We start from the raw sequence: 16,437 nt of genomic DNA on the forward strand, positions 1-16,437 counted from the left end.
GTTTTTAGAGATTTTAGAGGTTTTATATCGATGCTACAGAATTTGTGGCTGGTGCTACAAAACTTTTAACCTCTGTAGCACCAGTGCTACTTGCAAAAAAAGTTAACGTACAGCCCTGCCCATAGCCTCCTTTTGGTATACACATGGCCGCTGCGTGAATGAGGCAAATAAAAAGGCTGAAGATGTCTGCATGCGGCTGTTATATCTGCGTTCGATGGACAGGGCTTAGCTAATAGCAATAGGTCTTTTGTTTTTTTCAAAGACTTATGATGGTCTTGGCTCTGTATCTAAATGAATGATCCAAATAGCTTCAGGCAGTCTAACTGAAATGTCAAATGAAACTCGGGCCTAGCCCAATAACTAAAAACAGCCCAAACAAGATTGTCCGATACTCGAAATCTCAACAACAGAGAAATGAAACTGCTGCAACCGGTCTCAGATATGTGGGAATTGTGTAGCACATGTTAATGTAGTGAGTGTGTGTAGTGTGGGCACACTGAAAAAAAAGTACTAGAGGCACAGACAACGGCAACCAGTGCTATTGCCTCTATGCCAATCCTTAATAGAAAGAAATGACATACTGTATGCCAGTGAACCACAATTACATCAACAGATGGTAAATTGTTGGGTGTGTTTGAATTCCCATCCTTGTAGCATCTATATTTCTGCATTTCACAGTGGGGAGAAGTTCACCTTGTCTAAATAACAATTTTATTTCCTTATTAGCTGCATACTTGAGGTTGAAGATATATTGTATACATTTGTTATTTTTAACTATTTAAAAATAATATGTAATGTTTATGAGCGTGTGAAGAATGACAAAGATTTATGGTCAAATATGTAACTGTATTAGTTGCTTTCAATCCCTTTTTCACCACTGCTAATGCTTGGAAAACACTGTAGTCTCAGCTTCTCTGTGATAGCCTTTGCTTGAGCATTTACAAGATGTATGTCAATCTCCTACAAAGAATGTGTATTTACCCATCTAGGTAGCACACAAAATCTCCTTCAATAAAAAAAACAGCCTCATACATACATACTATTCTTACAAGGCAGCATAACTGTAATGTCATATTTAAGAATGCAGTGGAAGTATGACCGCCTAAAGCAGGGGTGTCAAACTCATTTTCATAGAGGGCCACATCATTGAATTTATAGGTTACTGAGGGCCACATAATCTGCGAACATGTGCATGGTGCAACCATGAAATCTGTATTACAGTATGGTTTATTTAAAATTGGTGTGAAATAATGGTCCTAACCACTTTAAAACAGTGGGGCTGAAATAAAAAACAAACATAGCATAAATGTTAGCCAACAGTAACATTTTCAAATGCAACTTCTAGGCCTATTAGTTAACAACTGATCAATATTCATTCATGGACTGACATTGATGAGAATAAACTGCAATAATGTGCATAACAATGTCCATAACACTTGTTTTTGCTTACCACTAAAAGAAACTGTGGCTAAGAAAGGTACTGTGTGTGTGTGTGTGTGTGTGTGTGAGAGAGAGAGAGAGAGAGAGAGAGAGAGAGTTATGGTACGCACACCCATCCAACCCCACATCCGCAAAAAAACTCATGCGTGGACAATATTTGTCTGTTTCCCGGTTTTAGGTCCGTGCGTTGCAAAAAAGTAGCCGGCTACATAGCATAACCATATCCACATACAATAATACAACAACAACGTCTGCGATGACCTATTCATTTGGACAAATTGATAAAGCCCTATAGCTAAAGTTACCTTTAGTTTTGTTCTAGCGTACCGTGGCGTTTGGTTTTAAACAGCTGTAATGCAGTCTAACGTTCTGACAAGCACACCTATTGCCTACCTTGTTCACATCTGGAATAACTCCTCTAGCTTTGCTGCCTCCATCCTTTCTGTTTTCGTTGTTTAAACTTATGATATCCATGATGAGTAGCCTATTGAGTTAGTGAATTAGCTCAACATTGTGTGCTGATAACCATATATAGATAGCCGAGTAAAAGAAAACAAGTAGCCTAGCTAGTTGCGTGTCTCCTGTTCAAACAAAATGTGTGCGTGTTAATTTTGATAACGTGTTCACTAACTTTACGTGATAGAAAATTGTAAATAGCCTGATGGCTATGCAAGCACGCCTGTTTTGAACAATATGCTACGGGATATGCCCTAGACAGGTTGACACAAAAAAACAGGGACTGACGTGCGGGCCGTTTAAAATCATTGTGCGGGCTGTACATGTCCCGTGTGTGTTTGACACCCCTGGCCTAAAGAAAAGAATTCAAAATATTAGGGGCAATGTATGCTCTTTTTCCCATGGTGTTGTCACATTCACACATGCCAAGTTGCCAAATTATATTGTGATTTTAAAAAATATATATTTAAAACAGAATTGCACTAAGCCCACCTTCTGAATTCAATCTAGTTCCACTGGGACTTGGATATTGATGCCCACCACCAACCCCCAGCAACTCTTCTGTGAGGCAGTGAAGGCTTACTTTATCTGTTGATCTTAAAGATAAAAACACACAGAAATCCAGGAAGTAATCATGCTTCAATGACTACCGTCCTGTAGCACTCACGCCCATAATCATGAAGTGCTTCGAACGGCTAGTCATGTCACACATCAAAGCCACCCTACCCCCCACCCTGGACCCCTTCCAGTTTGCATACCGAGCCAAACGATCCACAGAGGATGCAATCTGCTCTGCCCTCCATCCAGCCCTCACCCACTTGGACAATAAAGACTCATATGTGAGAATGCTGTTCATAGACTTCAGTTCAGCATTCAATACCATAATACCACAACAACTCATCAGCAAACTGGACAAGCTAGGATTCAGTACCTCCCTCTGCAACTGGCTGCTGGACTTCCTGTTGCAGAGACCACAAGCAGTACGTGTCGGAAACAACACATCACACTGCTAACACATGACTGTACAACCACTCACAGCTCCAACCATCTGGTGAAGTTTGCGGACGACACAACACTGGTGGGCCTCATCACTAAGGGCGATGAGGCTCACTACAGAGAAGAAGTAGACCTGCTGGCTAAATGGTGCAAAGACAACAACCTCCTGCTGAATGTCAGCAAGACCAAGGAGATTGTTGTCAACTTTCAGAAAGGCCACAAACAACTGCCACCACTGTCCATCGACGGAGATGCTGTGGAGAGAGTGTGCAGCACAAAATTCCTGGGGGTGCACATCAGTGACGACCTCTCCTGGACCACCAACACAGCATCACTGGCGAAGAAAGCCCAGCAGCGCCTCTACTTCTTGCGCAAATTGAAGAAGGTAAGTGCCATGCCTCCCGTCATGACCACATTCTACAGAGGGACCATCGAGAGCATTGTGTCCAGCTGCATCACAGTGTGGGGCGGAAGCTGCACAGATCAGAACAGGAAGACCCTCCAGCGCATTGTTAACACAGCTAAGAGGATCATTGGAGCACCACTCCCATTCCCTGCAGGACATTTACACCACCCGCCTCACCCGCAAAGCACTAATGATTGTCAAGGACACAACCCACCCTGCACACGAACAGTTCAGCCTCCTGCCCTCTGGAAAGAGGTACTGGAGCCTCCGCTCCCGCACCACCAGGTTTGCAAGTAGCTTCATCCATTAAGCAATCAGGATACTGAACACTCTACCCACTCTCCCATCACTCCCATCACCAAGCAATCTCCCATCACCAAGCAATCAGGATGCTGAACACTCTACCCACTCTCCCATCACTAACAGCCCCCCCACCCACCAGCCAGCCAGGAACCCAGGAACCTAGGATCCAAAATTTCAATTCTTTGTATGACCAGTGCATGTAAAGAAATTGACAATAAAAGCCGACTTGACTTGACTTGACTTAAATGCATTAATCAAGAAAATAGCTACACTTTAAGTTACCACACTCTCACTTGTCACGTTGCCAAATGAGATATGTCCATTTTGCCCAACCTACGCCGTTGTTCCAAACCTCCTTAGATTCTTAACTGCTAATGTTAATGGACATTGGCCGGAAAAAAAATAAATGTCCGACAAAATTAAATCTCAATCTGAATTTGAGAAGCCTAAAATGTAGGCCTATACTAAAGCAAGAGTATGTCCTTTGGCTATGTTTTAAAGGCACAGGCTCTACCGCACCCATGACCCAGACCCATGACTACACTGGACATGCAACTGTGTTCTGTTCCCAGAGCATGCTTTCTCTGTCTATGATCTGCAGGGTTAGGGCTAGGGGTGGGCGATATGGACAAAAAATAATATCTCGATATTTTTTGTGATTTTGACGATAACAATAATTAGTCGATATCCTTTAAAACATTTTTTGTAAAAGTCTGAGTTACTTTACAGCTCATTATCTATGAATAACATCAATACAATAATAACCAGTAACCTAACCTGTGACTTTTTAACCAAATCAACCAATGAATTGGAAACCACTATAAAATATGAAAACGTAGCATTGTCATGACATGATAACGATTGACCTGTTAGTTGGGTCATCTATAGCAGTTCCGTGACCGTGGAGAGCGAAGGTTCGTTTCTCACTAGATTTGTCATCTATAAAGGTTAAAGAAAAAAATTAGCCGGGGTGCCCCTCACAAAAATGTGGGGAAATTTTGTGAGAGCCCTATTAAAAAATTAACTTTTTAATGGTTTGCCCACAGTGCTGCATTACACATGGTTTCTGAGACTATTTGGGTTACAAAATTCAAAAATGATGTAGACTTATTGATTTGACCTATTTCTGACCTTCAAATTCAAGATGGCCGCCAATTTTTGGCTCTTTTAATGTCAATTTTTCAAAATTGTCATAGAGCTGTAATATTGGGCTCAAATGCTCTGCTCAAACCAATTATTTATTTGAATTAACTAAAAAGACTCTCCATCTGAATCTGTTGAATCTCCACACTGACTCATTACATTACATTACATTACATTACATTTGGCAGACACTTTTTTACAACATGGTAAACAGTTTAAAGCTTTAGAACAATTCTCTCAACAATACTAGAACAATTTAAAAGAATGTAAAAAGGTAGAGCACAATAAGAAAAAGTGCATCAGTGAGTGCAGTTTTTTATACAGTCAAGTGTCAGTTATAGTCCAGTGGTAAGTGCTAGAATTAGCTAGTTGTAAGTAGTGCTACGAGAGGAGATATTCTCTGAAGAGCTGGGTCTTCAGGAGTTTTTTAAAGATGGAGAGGGATGTCCCTGCTCTAGTAGGAACTGGTAGTGCGTTCCACCAACAAGGAACAACAAATGTAAAAAGTTTGGATTGACCTGAGCGTACTGGTGGCAGAGCTAGACGTCATAAGTCTGAGGAGCTCAGCGGTCAGGAGGCAGCTATGAGGGCATTCAAGTAGGTGGAAGCAGAACCAGAGACTACTTTGTAGGCAAGCCTTAGAGACTAATTTGATGTGGGCGGCCATAGGTAGCCAGTGTAGATGGATGAGCAGCGGGGTAACATGTGCCCTTTTGGGTTGTTTGTAGACCAGACGCGCCACCGCATTCTGGATCATCTGAAGGGGTTTCACTGTGCAGGCTGGGAGACCTGTCAGGAGGGCGGTACAGTAGTCGAATCGTGACTATTGCCTGTACCAGGAGTTGGGTAGCATCTTGAGTCAAGTAAGTCTTGATATTCTGTATGTTGTAGAGTGCGAAACGGCTAGTTGGTTGTCGAGAACGACTCCTAAATTTCTTGCAGCCCTGGTAGGTGTAACAGACAGGGAGTCAATTTTGATGTTGATGCCATGGTTTAGCCGGGAGGACCAGCAGTTCAGTCTTTGAGAGGTTTAGCTGGAGTTGGTTTGCCTTCATCCATGTAGATATGTCTGAGAGGCAATCCAAGATCCATGCTGAGGCCAAGGGGTCATCAGGTGGAAAGGACATATACAGCTGTGTGTCATCTGCATAGCAGTGGTATGAGAAGCCATGCAAACAGATAATCTGTCCCAAAGAGGTGGTGTAGATAGCAAAGAGAAGAGGGCCCATCACTGAGCCCTAGGGGACCCCTGTGGTGAGATAGTTTGCCATTTGGAAACTCTGGCCTGGCCTGCTGAATAAGTGTACAATCCATGTCCCATCTGATGATGACTCTTTGAATCTTCATATGGAAAGGACAAACTACCTTACATATTTCCAGCTCCATTACAACCTGCAAGAGCATCCTCCTCCCATTGGTCACAGCTGGGATCTAGTGAACGGAAAGTGTCGACCAGTGCGTCACACCCCCTTGCCCCAGCAGCTCACACCTCATGAAAGCTCAGATGAGAGTAGCAGTGATGAACATACATCTGTTCTTTTGTCAAACACAGTTGCATGTATAGCTCTGAACAAAACCGTTCAAGAGTTATTTAAGGAGAAGTCGAACGTGTGTTTTGTTTCATTCGTCCCTCCTGGCTGGGACAAATGAAACAGCATGGGGGACGAATGAAACATCCCACAGCTTAAATTATGTAAACTTCCCACGACTTCAATATTTGACAACATATCATGAATGGTACTTCAAGTATGTGTTATTTTAGATAGATTGCTGCTGGGCTATATGTCTTGATTCATGTCTGTTAACAACTCATTGCTGTCAAGCGCGTATCTCGCGGTTGCATCCATTACAAACAAACATGCAATGTGAACGTCTGGGATTGGGGAGAGCACTAAATGCTCTACTGAATAAGCACAAAGTCAAACCTTTAAATGAAAAACACTCTTTAATAATCCAAAAAAATAAACCGTGAAGTGAACTTGTGACCATCAAAAATCGTTTATCGCCTGTAACTCCGTGATAACTGGACTTAACAGGAAGGCATTTGGCTGAGCAACGGAGGTTAATATGCTCTATATTTTGTCCAAATTATGTCTGTCTATCATCATTGCACTCAGAGAAAACCGGAATGTTTCATTCATCCTGCGTTTTTTCTACGGCTGCAAACGGGATTCACTCGCAGTTAACCAAATATTTCTTTATTAGGGCAGGGCAGGCATATTTCTGGCTATTAAATTATTTCTAAACCAGTCTGCAAGTGAAGTCTGTGTAGGGTTTTCCAGGCTCCATTTCTACGAGACACCCTGCTCACAAGAGACATCTGCCGGTTGTTTGGGTTGTTGCAGCGTCGTTGCAGCTTAACTGGAAAAATACAAATTAAAGTCGCGTGATCCCGCGTGATGTTACGCACGGACCGCGAGGGAAGCTGGCCAATTTGAAGTAATGCCCACTGTATGTTGGTCTTAAAGGGCCATGTCAACCCATCCCATAACCATTAATTTCATGTAGTGCCACCTAGTAAAAAATGAAAAAGCAAAAATTAAGTGTTGTAATCACAATATCACTGGCTGACATGGTCAAAACTGCACGGAATTGAAAGTGTAGGATCATTATGACATCCTCTGAATGGACTTCCGTTCATTGGGGGGCATACAATAAATTAATTTATGTGTACATTTAGTGACTGTACACCAACAGAGTTTTGAGAACCGTAGGGCCTAGGATGTAGGCCCTACGGTTCTCAAAACTCATACCCATTCCATATGCACACATGTGCATAAACAGATACACACACACACACATACATTCACAGTAATCATACGTATGACACATACACACACAATAGACATATGTAAGCATGCATGCACATGCACACACACAGGCGCATACACAGGCACACACACAAGCACATGCACGCACACATACACACACACACATAAACATAAACACGTACACGCACACATGCACACAATTCAAGAATTTCTCATAATTATGAACAGGCAAGATGGGGGTGGGGTTGTATAAAATGTAATTTACATGTGAAATCTATGAACTAATCTTTTGCTTGTTATCTAGCAGATAAGTGAAAATTGAGTGTGCATAATGCACATGCACACAAACACATAAACACACATACATACACACACCCTCACACACATGCACCCACACATGCAAACACACACACAAAAACACACACACACACACACACACACACACACACACACACACACACAAAAAGGCACACACACACTCAATAAACACACACAGAAGCACACAAACAACCACATACTCTGCACACACTCAATTACAAACACAAAAAAAGGAACAAAGTAGGAAATGAACAAAATTTGACAAGTGTGATTCATTTTTGTGGTAAAAAAAAAATTGCTGGACTGGGCGGTGGTCATATTTAGTACCGCTCTGCGGTACATCTAGTTATATTTAATCTTAAACCTCAGTCTATACTGATATTGCACTATTCCCACTCTCTTTTCAATTGTATATTGCATCTTGCCTGTGCCTGTTGAGGTGTCCACGACTATGGGCTGTATTTTGCACCCTGGCACATGGCGTAAAAGTCGTTTTCCACCCGGCGCCAAGTTTAATTCGGTATTTTGCAGGTTTATTTTTTAAACAATGCACCCAGGGGTGTGGCAATTAACAACCTGGCGCATTGTCTAAAAATCGCTATTGTACACCTGGTCAGAAGTCTATGGCGAGTTGTTATATGTTATTTGTCAACAGTCATATTGGCAGGTGCACGCACCATCCTTCTATCATTCATGAACGCACACCAGCGCACGTCCATGCAAAACATTACAAATTGCACGATTACAATAGGAAACATAATTAGAATAAAGATATTACAAAATACTGTACATCTCATGATGAGTAGTTATTCACCATCATTTGCAAATTGTTAAGACCCAAGTATTGGACGTTTTTACTATAGGTTGCAGGGACCTCTTGACAGGTGAGGCCGTACGTCCTACCTATTTGTCACAAGTAACCTATTCTATACCCCTAACTTTTCAGGCTGATTTTCCCTTCGAAGTTGGTCAGGCTTTCGAGGAGAGTTTGGTACGAATTTTTAGAGGTTACTTTTTATGACTACTGTAGGTCCCATCAAAGTGGCTCAGGCATGGATTGCTTGAGGTGCGCGGGAACATATTTTTGACCAGGGGTGCTGAATAACCAAATAATGGATGTCCGGCAATTTCCCCTCCAGGATGTTTTGAATTTTGACAGCTATGTTATTTTAGCATAGCGTATGAGTGAGAGTGAGACATTTTAGAATCGCCCTGGGCAGCCACACATTCCACTGTTCCACAACTATGCGACAGCATAGAAAGCATACAAACATGCAAAGCTCTGAATGGCATAGCACCTTCATATATCTCTGAGCTTTTAATATCTTATCAACCACAAAGGAAACTTAGATCATCCAATTCTAATCTTTTAATTGTACCCAAAGTGCTCCACAAGCAAAGTGGATAAGCTGCTTTTATCCATTATGCCCCAAAACTATGGAACACCCTACCTCTGTACATCAAGCAGGTGAGTTCAGTAAAGTTTTTTAAAAAGATCTGAAAACATACCTGTATAAGAAAGCCTTTAGTTAACTCATCTTATCTTGTAGACTACTTTTTCAGATTATTCTACATCTGCTGCCATTGGAGGGCACAGCCAGCCATAAGCAGATGGGCTCCCCCTATTAAGTAAGGTTCTTCTCAAGGTTTCTTCCTGGAATATGGGAGTTTTTCCTTGCCACAGTTGCCATATGGCGTGCTTGTGGGGGGTAAAGGGTTAAGGCTGCCAGTCTTTAATGTCTGTGTGTAAAGTCAAATTATTGCGACATATGCTAAGAACATGCTAAGGCTGGCTGCTTGGAGTCCGCATCAACGGGGCCTAAGAATTTGTTAGCCTAAACATTTGTTAGCAAAGCTGTTATATATCTATAGTAGTATAATATTTCTGATATGTTGCTGATTGGATCATAAACGGCCACAGCAACAAAGGGGAATGACTGACTCTTCTATAATTGTGGTACATGTTATTTTCTATATTTCTGATATGTTGCTGATTGGATCATAAACGGCCACAGCAATGAAGAAAAGTGAAAGTGATTGATAATGACCGACTGACTCTATTATTGTGTTACATGCTCCAAATGTAAAGCACTTTGAGCTGCATTCTGTGTATGAAAGGTGCTATACAAATTAAGCTTATTATTATTATTATTATTAGCACTCGCCACTCATCAATAAAAACTGCGTACACACCAGACCCATACATAAACACACTTGACATCATAGCCTATTTCAGTATTGCCTGTTTACAAGGTAAATTACTTTTCTGATTGTCAAAACCACAGCAGGGGGTGCTGGAGCGCCCTCAGCACCCACCCTCCCACGCCCTTGGATAGGTATGGCCCCAGAGGTTGTCTGGGGACACGGGTTATTAACGCCGCTACTAAGGTTAAGGAGCGGATTTAGAGTACCGACATGCAGTGTTAAAAGTCTGTCAAGAGAAGAATAAAGGACCACAGTAGAGTTAGGTTATCTAACCCTCCTGTTTGAGCACCACAATAATTCACTGTTAAACAATTTAACCATTTAATCCATATCCACCTATTTAACTGTTCAGCCATTCCAACTAGATATTCAACCACCACCTACCTAGCAACCAACATAGCAACCATCTCAAGTACCCTAGCAGCAGCCTAGCAACCATGTCAAATACCCTAGTAACAGCCTAGCAACCACTTCCACAGTTACAACCTAGCAACCAATATAGCAACCAGTGAGTTTAACCTAGCAACCAACATAGCAGCCACCACAACTAACGTAGCAACAACCTCAAGTACCATAGCAACAGCCTAGCAACCATGTCAAATACCCTAGCAACAGCCTAGAAACCACTTCCACAGTTATAACCTAGCAACCAATATAGCAACCAATGAGTTTAACCTAGCAACCAGCATAGCAACCACCACAACTAACCTAGCAACAGCCTAGCAACCACCTCAAGTACCATAGCAACAGCATAGCAACCATGTCAAATACCCTCGCAACAGCCTAGCTACCATGTCAAATACACTAGCAACAGCCTAGCAACCACTTCCACAGTTACAACCTAGCAACCAATAAGTTTAACCTAGCAACAAGCATAGCAACCACCACAACTAACCTAGCAACAGCCTAGCAACCACCTCAAGTACCCTAGCAACAGCCTAGCAACCACCTCAAGTACCCTAGCAACCAAGCTAAGCAACATGGTTAGCATAGCTAACATGGTTAACATTGTTAGCATAACTGCTAGAAAACATTAGCTGAGTTAGCTAAGTAACATGGTTAGCATGGTTAACATAGTTAACATTGTTAGCAAACATTAGCCAAGTTAGCTAAGTAACATGGTTAGCATAGTTAACATAGTTAACATTATTAGCATAACTGCTAGAAAACATTAGCTAAGTTAGCTAAGTAACATGGTGACCTAAAGTGTATTGAAACATGATACCGAGTGTGAACGTATGTCTCATAGCCCATCTCGGCTTGTCCCCTGCGCTCCAAAATCTGGCACTAGTTAGCCGATGCTACCAACAGCTTTTTCAATTGTGGTGCTTCGGCATCGGGCTAGCCATGCAAATAAATCACTGTTTTACACCATTTACGAGGCTCAATGTATCTCCACACTTCATTGGTAGACTTCCGAGGGCCCTGACATTTAAAACGAGACATTGAGAACTTTGAAAAAGCACTGGTAGTTTACTTACAAGACGATTTATACAGACAGTATCTTCACGAAGTTTAGCGTTTGCAGCTATCTTGAATTTAGTCACGATAAGTCGAGCGACGATTAAGAATGAACAGGTATGATAAGGGATCAGATTCCAAAAATAATTTAGTGGAAATGCATGGATTCCAGTTGCTGTTACTGGAATCCATCCATGAATTATTTTTGGAATCTGATCCCTTATCATACCTGTTCATTCTTACTCGTCGCTCGACTTATCGTGACTAAATTCAAGATGGCTGCAAACGCTAAACTTCGTGAAGATACTGTCAGTATAAATCGTCTTGTAAGTAAACTACCAGTGCTTTTTCAAAGTTCTCAATGTCTCGTTTTAAATGTCAGGGCCCTCGGAAGTCTACCAATGAAGTGTGGGGATACATTTAGCCTCGTAAATGGTGTAAAACAGTGATTTATTTGCATGGCTAGCCCGATGCCGAAGCACCACAATTGAAAAAGCTGTTGGTAGCATCGGCTAACTAGCGCCAGATTTTGGAGTGCAGGGGACAAGCCGAGATGGGCTATGAGACATACGTTCACACTCGGTATCATGTTTCAATACACTTTAGGTCAATATCACACCGGAATTCTCCTTTAACTGGTTTACATTGTTAACATAGTTAACCAATTAGCACATCATCTGTTTTAACAATAATTCACACCATATGTTTTGCATTTCCATGCACTGGTAATTCCCTGGAATTACGTTTTCTAGTTATTATTATTATTATTTTGTTATATGCAAGTTATCTTACCGTTTTATGCAATTCAAATGAATTCAAAGGGGGCATGTTTATGTCTGAATCTTGATGATAAGGATCTACATAGTAGGCTAACATGTGACAGAAAGAAGAAGAGTTGGAGGTGACATTATGAATGTCTGCTTAGCAGAGCATTTGAGAGGCTGAGAGTAAGTAGAGTGTGCTGCGTATTCAGAGGAAGCAGCTCAGAGGGGTGCCAAAGCCTACGCCCCATAGCCTACAGCCATGTTAAAATACCCCACAACACATAGTCATCGAGTTAGTCAGGCTGCCAAGTAGAGAAAGAGAAAGAAACTTCTACTATCTGGACATAATCATATCCAGGGTGGTTCAAAATTATATCCAGTCACAAGGCATTTGAGAAGCTGAGAGGGAGTGAGGAGCAATGTGCTACGTCTTCAGAGGGAGCAGTTCAGACATGATAAGAAAAAATGCTGATGCCAACAAGCCAACGCCCCATATCCAACCCCCGTGACACATAGACACAGAATTAGTCAGGGTGCAAAGTAGCCTGCTACCCTGGTTTACAACAGTGCCGCAGTTTCACTAATTAATTTCATTTTTCACCAGCAGCCAGCAAAGCAATAACTATGCCAGCACCTGGGCCCAGTAGCTTTTCAGCAGACCCTAAAGAATGGAAATGGGATACTAAGTCAATCTGTGCATATTTAAAGGAAAAACTGGACTGTTTCTCTGATTCGGATGCCAAAGTATTCAAAGGTACAAAATGTCACATCTATATTTGCTGTAATGTCTCCTAAAAGTTTATGACTTTCCTCTCTATTCTAGCCTACATGTTTGTCTGCTTTCATGGTTGAAGACATTTTGAAAATAATCAAAGAATGCCAGGTGTATTGATAATAAGGTTTAGTGTATTTTTAACTGCTTATAGACAATATACTTACATGTCAATATGACAATATTATTACATGATTTCTGAAACCTGCCACTCAAAGAACAAAACCCCACACCAAACATGGTGTGATGACAATGCATAAACAATGACAGCACTTGTAATATATTGTAGCTTCACAAACATTTGGAAAGACATAATCATTGATATAAATCAACAGATTTGAAGTTGCAGATTGTGTTGGACAGTGAGGCGTCTGATGATGGAAAGGTGTCATTCTATATGGAAGGGGTCCGTAAATGCCGATCAGGGATGGAGGAAAATCTCCAGCAAAAAGGAATAGGGTAAGTGCAGACTTTTTATTTAATTGTTTTATCCTAGGGTATCTTTAGGGGGCTGCCGTTGCCTATTGGCTAGGGCTTCGGGCTTGGAACTGAAGGGTTGCCGGTTAAGCAATGCTCTCCCACATCCACAGCTGAAATGCCCTTGAGCAAGGCACCTAACCCCTCACTGCTCCCCAAGCGCCACTGTAGCAAGGCAGCTCACTGCTCCGGGTTAGTGTGTGCTTCACCTCACTGTGTGCTCATTGTGTGCTTCACCTCACCAGGGCTGGACTGGGACTAAAAAATGGCCCGGGCATTTTTGGCCATGGCAGCCCACCATGATTATTTATACGATATGCTGAAGCACACGACTTACCAGAGGATAAATGCACAAATGTATCATCCATTTCGGGAAAGCAATGTTTCACTAATATTACATGATAATAATAACTGTAAGCTGTATCACCTGCAAACTATAACTTTATGGCAAGCTAAAATAACACTGTAAGTTGGACACACACACACACACACACACACACACTAGGGTGACTACCTCCAAACCAGCAAGGACGAGGTTGTGCACAAAACTCTAAATAAAATGAGTCCTGTAATTATTTCCTATGTTGAGCATTTACACGCTTTTAGCATACAATCTCCCCAGATAGGCCTACTAAGTGAAGATACACACATCCCAAAACATTTTCATTGTTACCGGCTATCATAATTTCTGTCATTCTAGTGTCTTTCTGAGTGCGCGCGTGTGTAGCCTACGTGTGCGTACCTGCCTGTATGCGCACAGAAATGTGATAGGGTTGCTTGTTATACTGCGTCAAGATTGACAACAATTTCGACCAATTATGACTGACTTCAGATCTCAAAAAGTTGAGTGCGTTCTGAGGCCGACCACTCGTTGAATTGTTGTGGATAACTTATTTAATTTTTTCTACTCTCGCGTCGACGACAATCGAATAGCGCGCAGGTGGTCACCCAGCCCTCCACACACACACAACAGCCCTCCCTGCAACCCCTGCAAACGTCCCTCTTCATTCTGCTAACATTTACAGTAGCTACAGATTTTGACACATTTTGCTGCGTCCACTTGTAGGCTTTTTAGCCATTTGTCTCGCAGCTTCTGTGCGCCCCCCTTGCGCTTTTGTGGTTAGGCCTACTATCCATTTTCACAATTTCACAGACGGAAACTCACTTCTCTCCGCGGTCAGACAGCTCAAATGGCAAAATTGTGATAACCCTGGGAGGGGAGGGGGTGGGCTGAGAGATGTCATTGGACTAGCCCGTCCATCAAGAAAATCAATGGGCCGCGTTTCGTGTCTTAAATACCGTCGCAGTGGATATTTTTTAAATTATTATTAAATTGACAGCCCCGGCCCAAAAATGTGTGTCGGCCCACCGGGTGCCCAGTACGCCTGATGGCCAGTCCATGCCTGCACCTCACTGTGGGCCAGATGTACTAACGCGTTTGCGCCCACTTCAGGCGTATTTGTTTCGCAACGTGCGTGTAAAATCATTGCGAGGTATGTACAAACATGTAAAAGCGCAAACTGCCAGTCGCGGGAGATGAACATGGCTAATTGCGTTTTTCGTGTCATGCATATGCATTCATGGGAGGATCCAGGGGAAAGTGGGAGTTTAGCGTAAAAGGATGGGAGGGGAAGCGTAAAGAGCGCTTAATTATGTAGCCTATTCCGCGGTATGTACAAAGACTGCTCCTGAAAGCGCACGTCTATTATGCGCCTAAATAGGCTACTTCCGCCTTGTAAAAGCAGGTGTTAATCCAAATTGCAGTTCAATGGGTCAATAAGAGAACCTTTCAAAGACAACAGAATCGCTATTTAGAGCACCAGTTTTGTAAGTATTTGTACTATCAAAAGCAACCTTAACTTTCGTTGGCCTTTTGAATGTCTTACTTTCACTTTCACGTCATTCACTTAAACTTTCCTACTTGCTAGATTTGACCAATTTTCCATAGCCTACGTGCACAAGTAGGCTACTTTGAGTAAAACTACTGATCTTCATTATCTCCTTGCTTGTTGACATCTTATCATGTATGGTATAATTTCATGATCGCTAAACGTTTGATTCTTTTTAATGTTGTCATCAGTTAACTTCATTCAACTGCGCTTGTATAGGATCTGCCATTCAGTTGGACGTTCGTAAATTGCGTTTATGGGCGGAGAAAGGCAGAGAAAGGCGCAGTTTACACTAGTTTGATAAATACGACGGAAACTTGGGTCTGACAGCATTCGCAATCTGCGGTTTGTCCATAACGCTACGTTCGCAAATGTACGTGGGCTACATCTGGCCCTGTGTGTTCACTGTGTGCTCTGTGTTCACTAATTCAGGGATGGGATAAATGCAGAGACCAAATTCTTTATATACGCAAGTATACTTAGCCTATAAACCTGATTTACATTTACATCTTATATTTTTTATTTTCTTTTATATTGGTATTTTTATTCTTCTCTTCATTTTTTAGACTTGCTGCCTGTCTGTTTGTTTTAAATTGTAGTGTTTTCTGAGTCCATGGTTAATGGTAAAATTGCACTTTAAATTGCACTTCTAAATGTAATTAAATTACACAATACATAGACTGTAGGAATGAAGAATGAAGAATGAAGGAACTGGTTGTACCATTTAAACTGGCTGAACTGTTCAAACTGGTTCATGGAGCAAACAAATTTTAAAAACTTGATGGTGTCATTCACAGAGCTGGGCATGGGTAAATGTACTGTATATTCTTAGTATGTATACAGTTTCCTAACAATGTTTACATGTGGCCCACTGCACACTTAGATAGAAGATCTAGATAGAAGATAGAAATATCTTTTCAGGTTGGACGGATAAAAGGAATTATGTTGTTAAATTTCAATATAAACCTGTCCTTTACAGAGCTGAGGCATCTTATGAGATCATACACTGCCTTCAAAGACGAAAGACCAAAAAAGC

The 16,437-nt window shown here is 41.7% G+C and overlaps 1 long non-coding RNA gene across 1 annotated transcript; it reads left to right on the forward strand.

Annotated features, from left to right (window-relative positions):
* The first annotated feature begins 12,843 nt into the window (after positions 1 to 12,843).
* LOC143099439 (uncharacterized) lies at positions 12,844 to 16,437 on the forward strand. The gene is made up of 3 exons (XR_012981583.1): positions 12,844 to 13,017; positions 13,371 to 13,494; positions 16,381 to 16,437. It is a non-coding gene; the product is annotated as an uncharacterized LOC143099439 (long non-coding RNA).

Source organism: Alosa pseudoharengus, unplaced genomic scaffold (genome assembly GCF_046254945.1).
Source record: "Alosa pseudoharengus isolate Yale_2024_CS ecotype anadromous, Long Island Sound unplaced genomic scaffold, YU_APseudo_1.1 YU_APseudo_1.1_scf_28, whole genome shotgun sequence".
Taxonomy (NCBI): Eukaryota; Metazoa; Chordata; class Actinopteri; order Clupeiformes; family Clupeidae; genus Alosa; species Alosa pseudoharengus.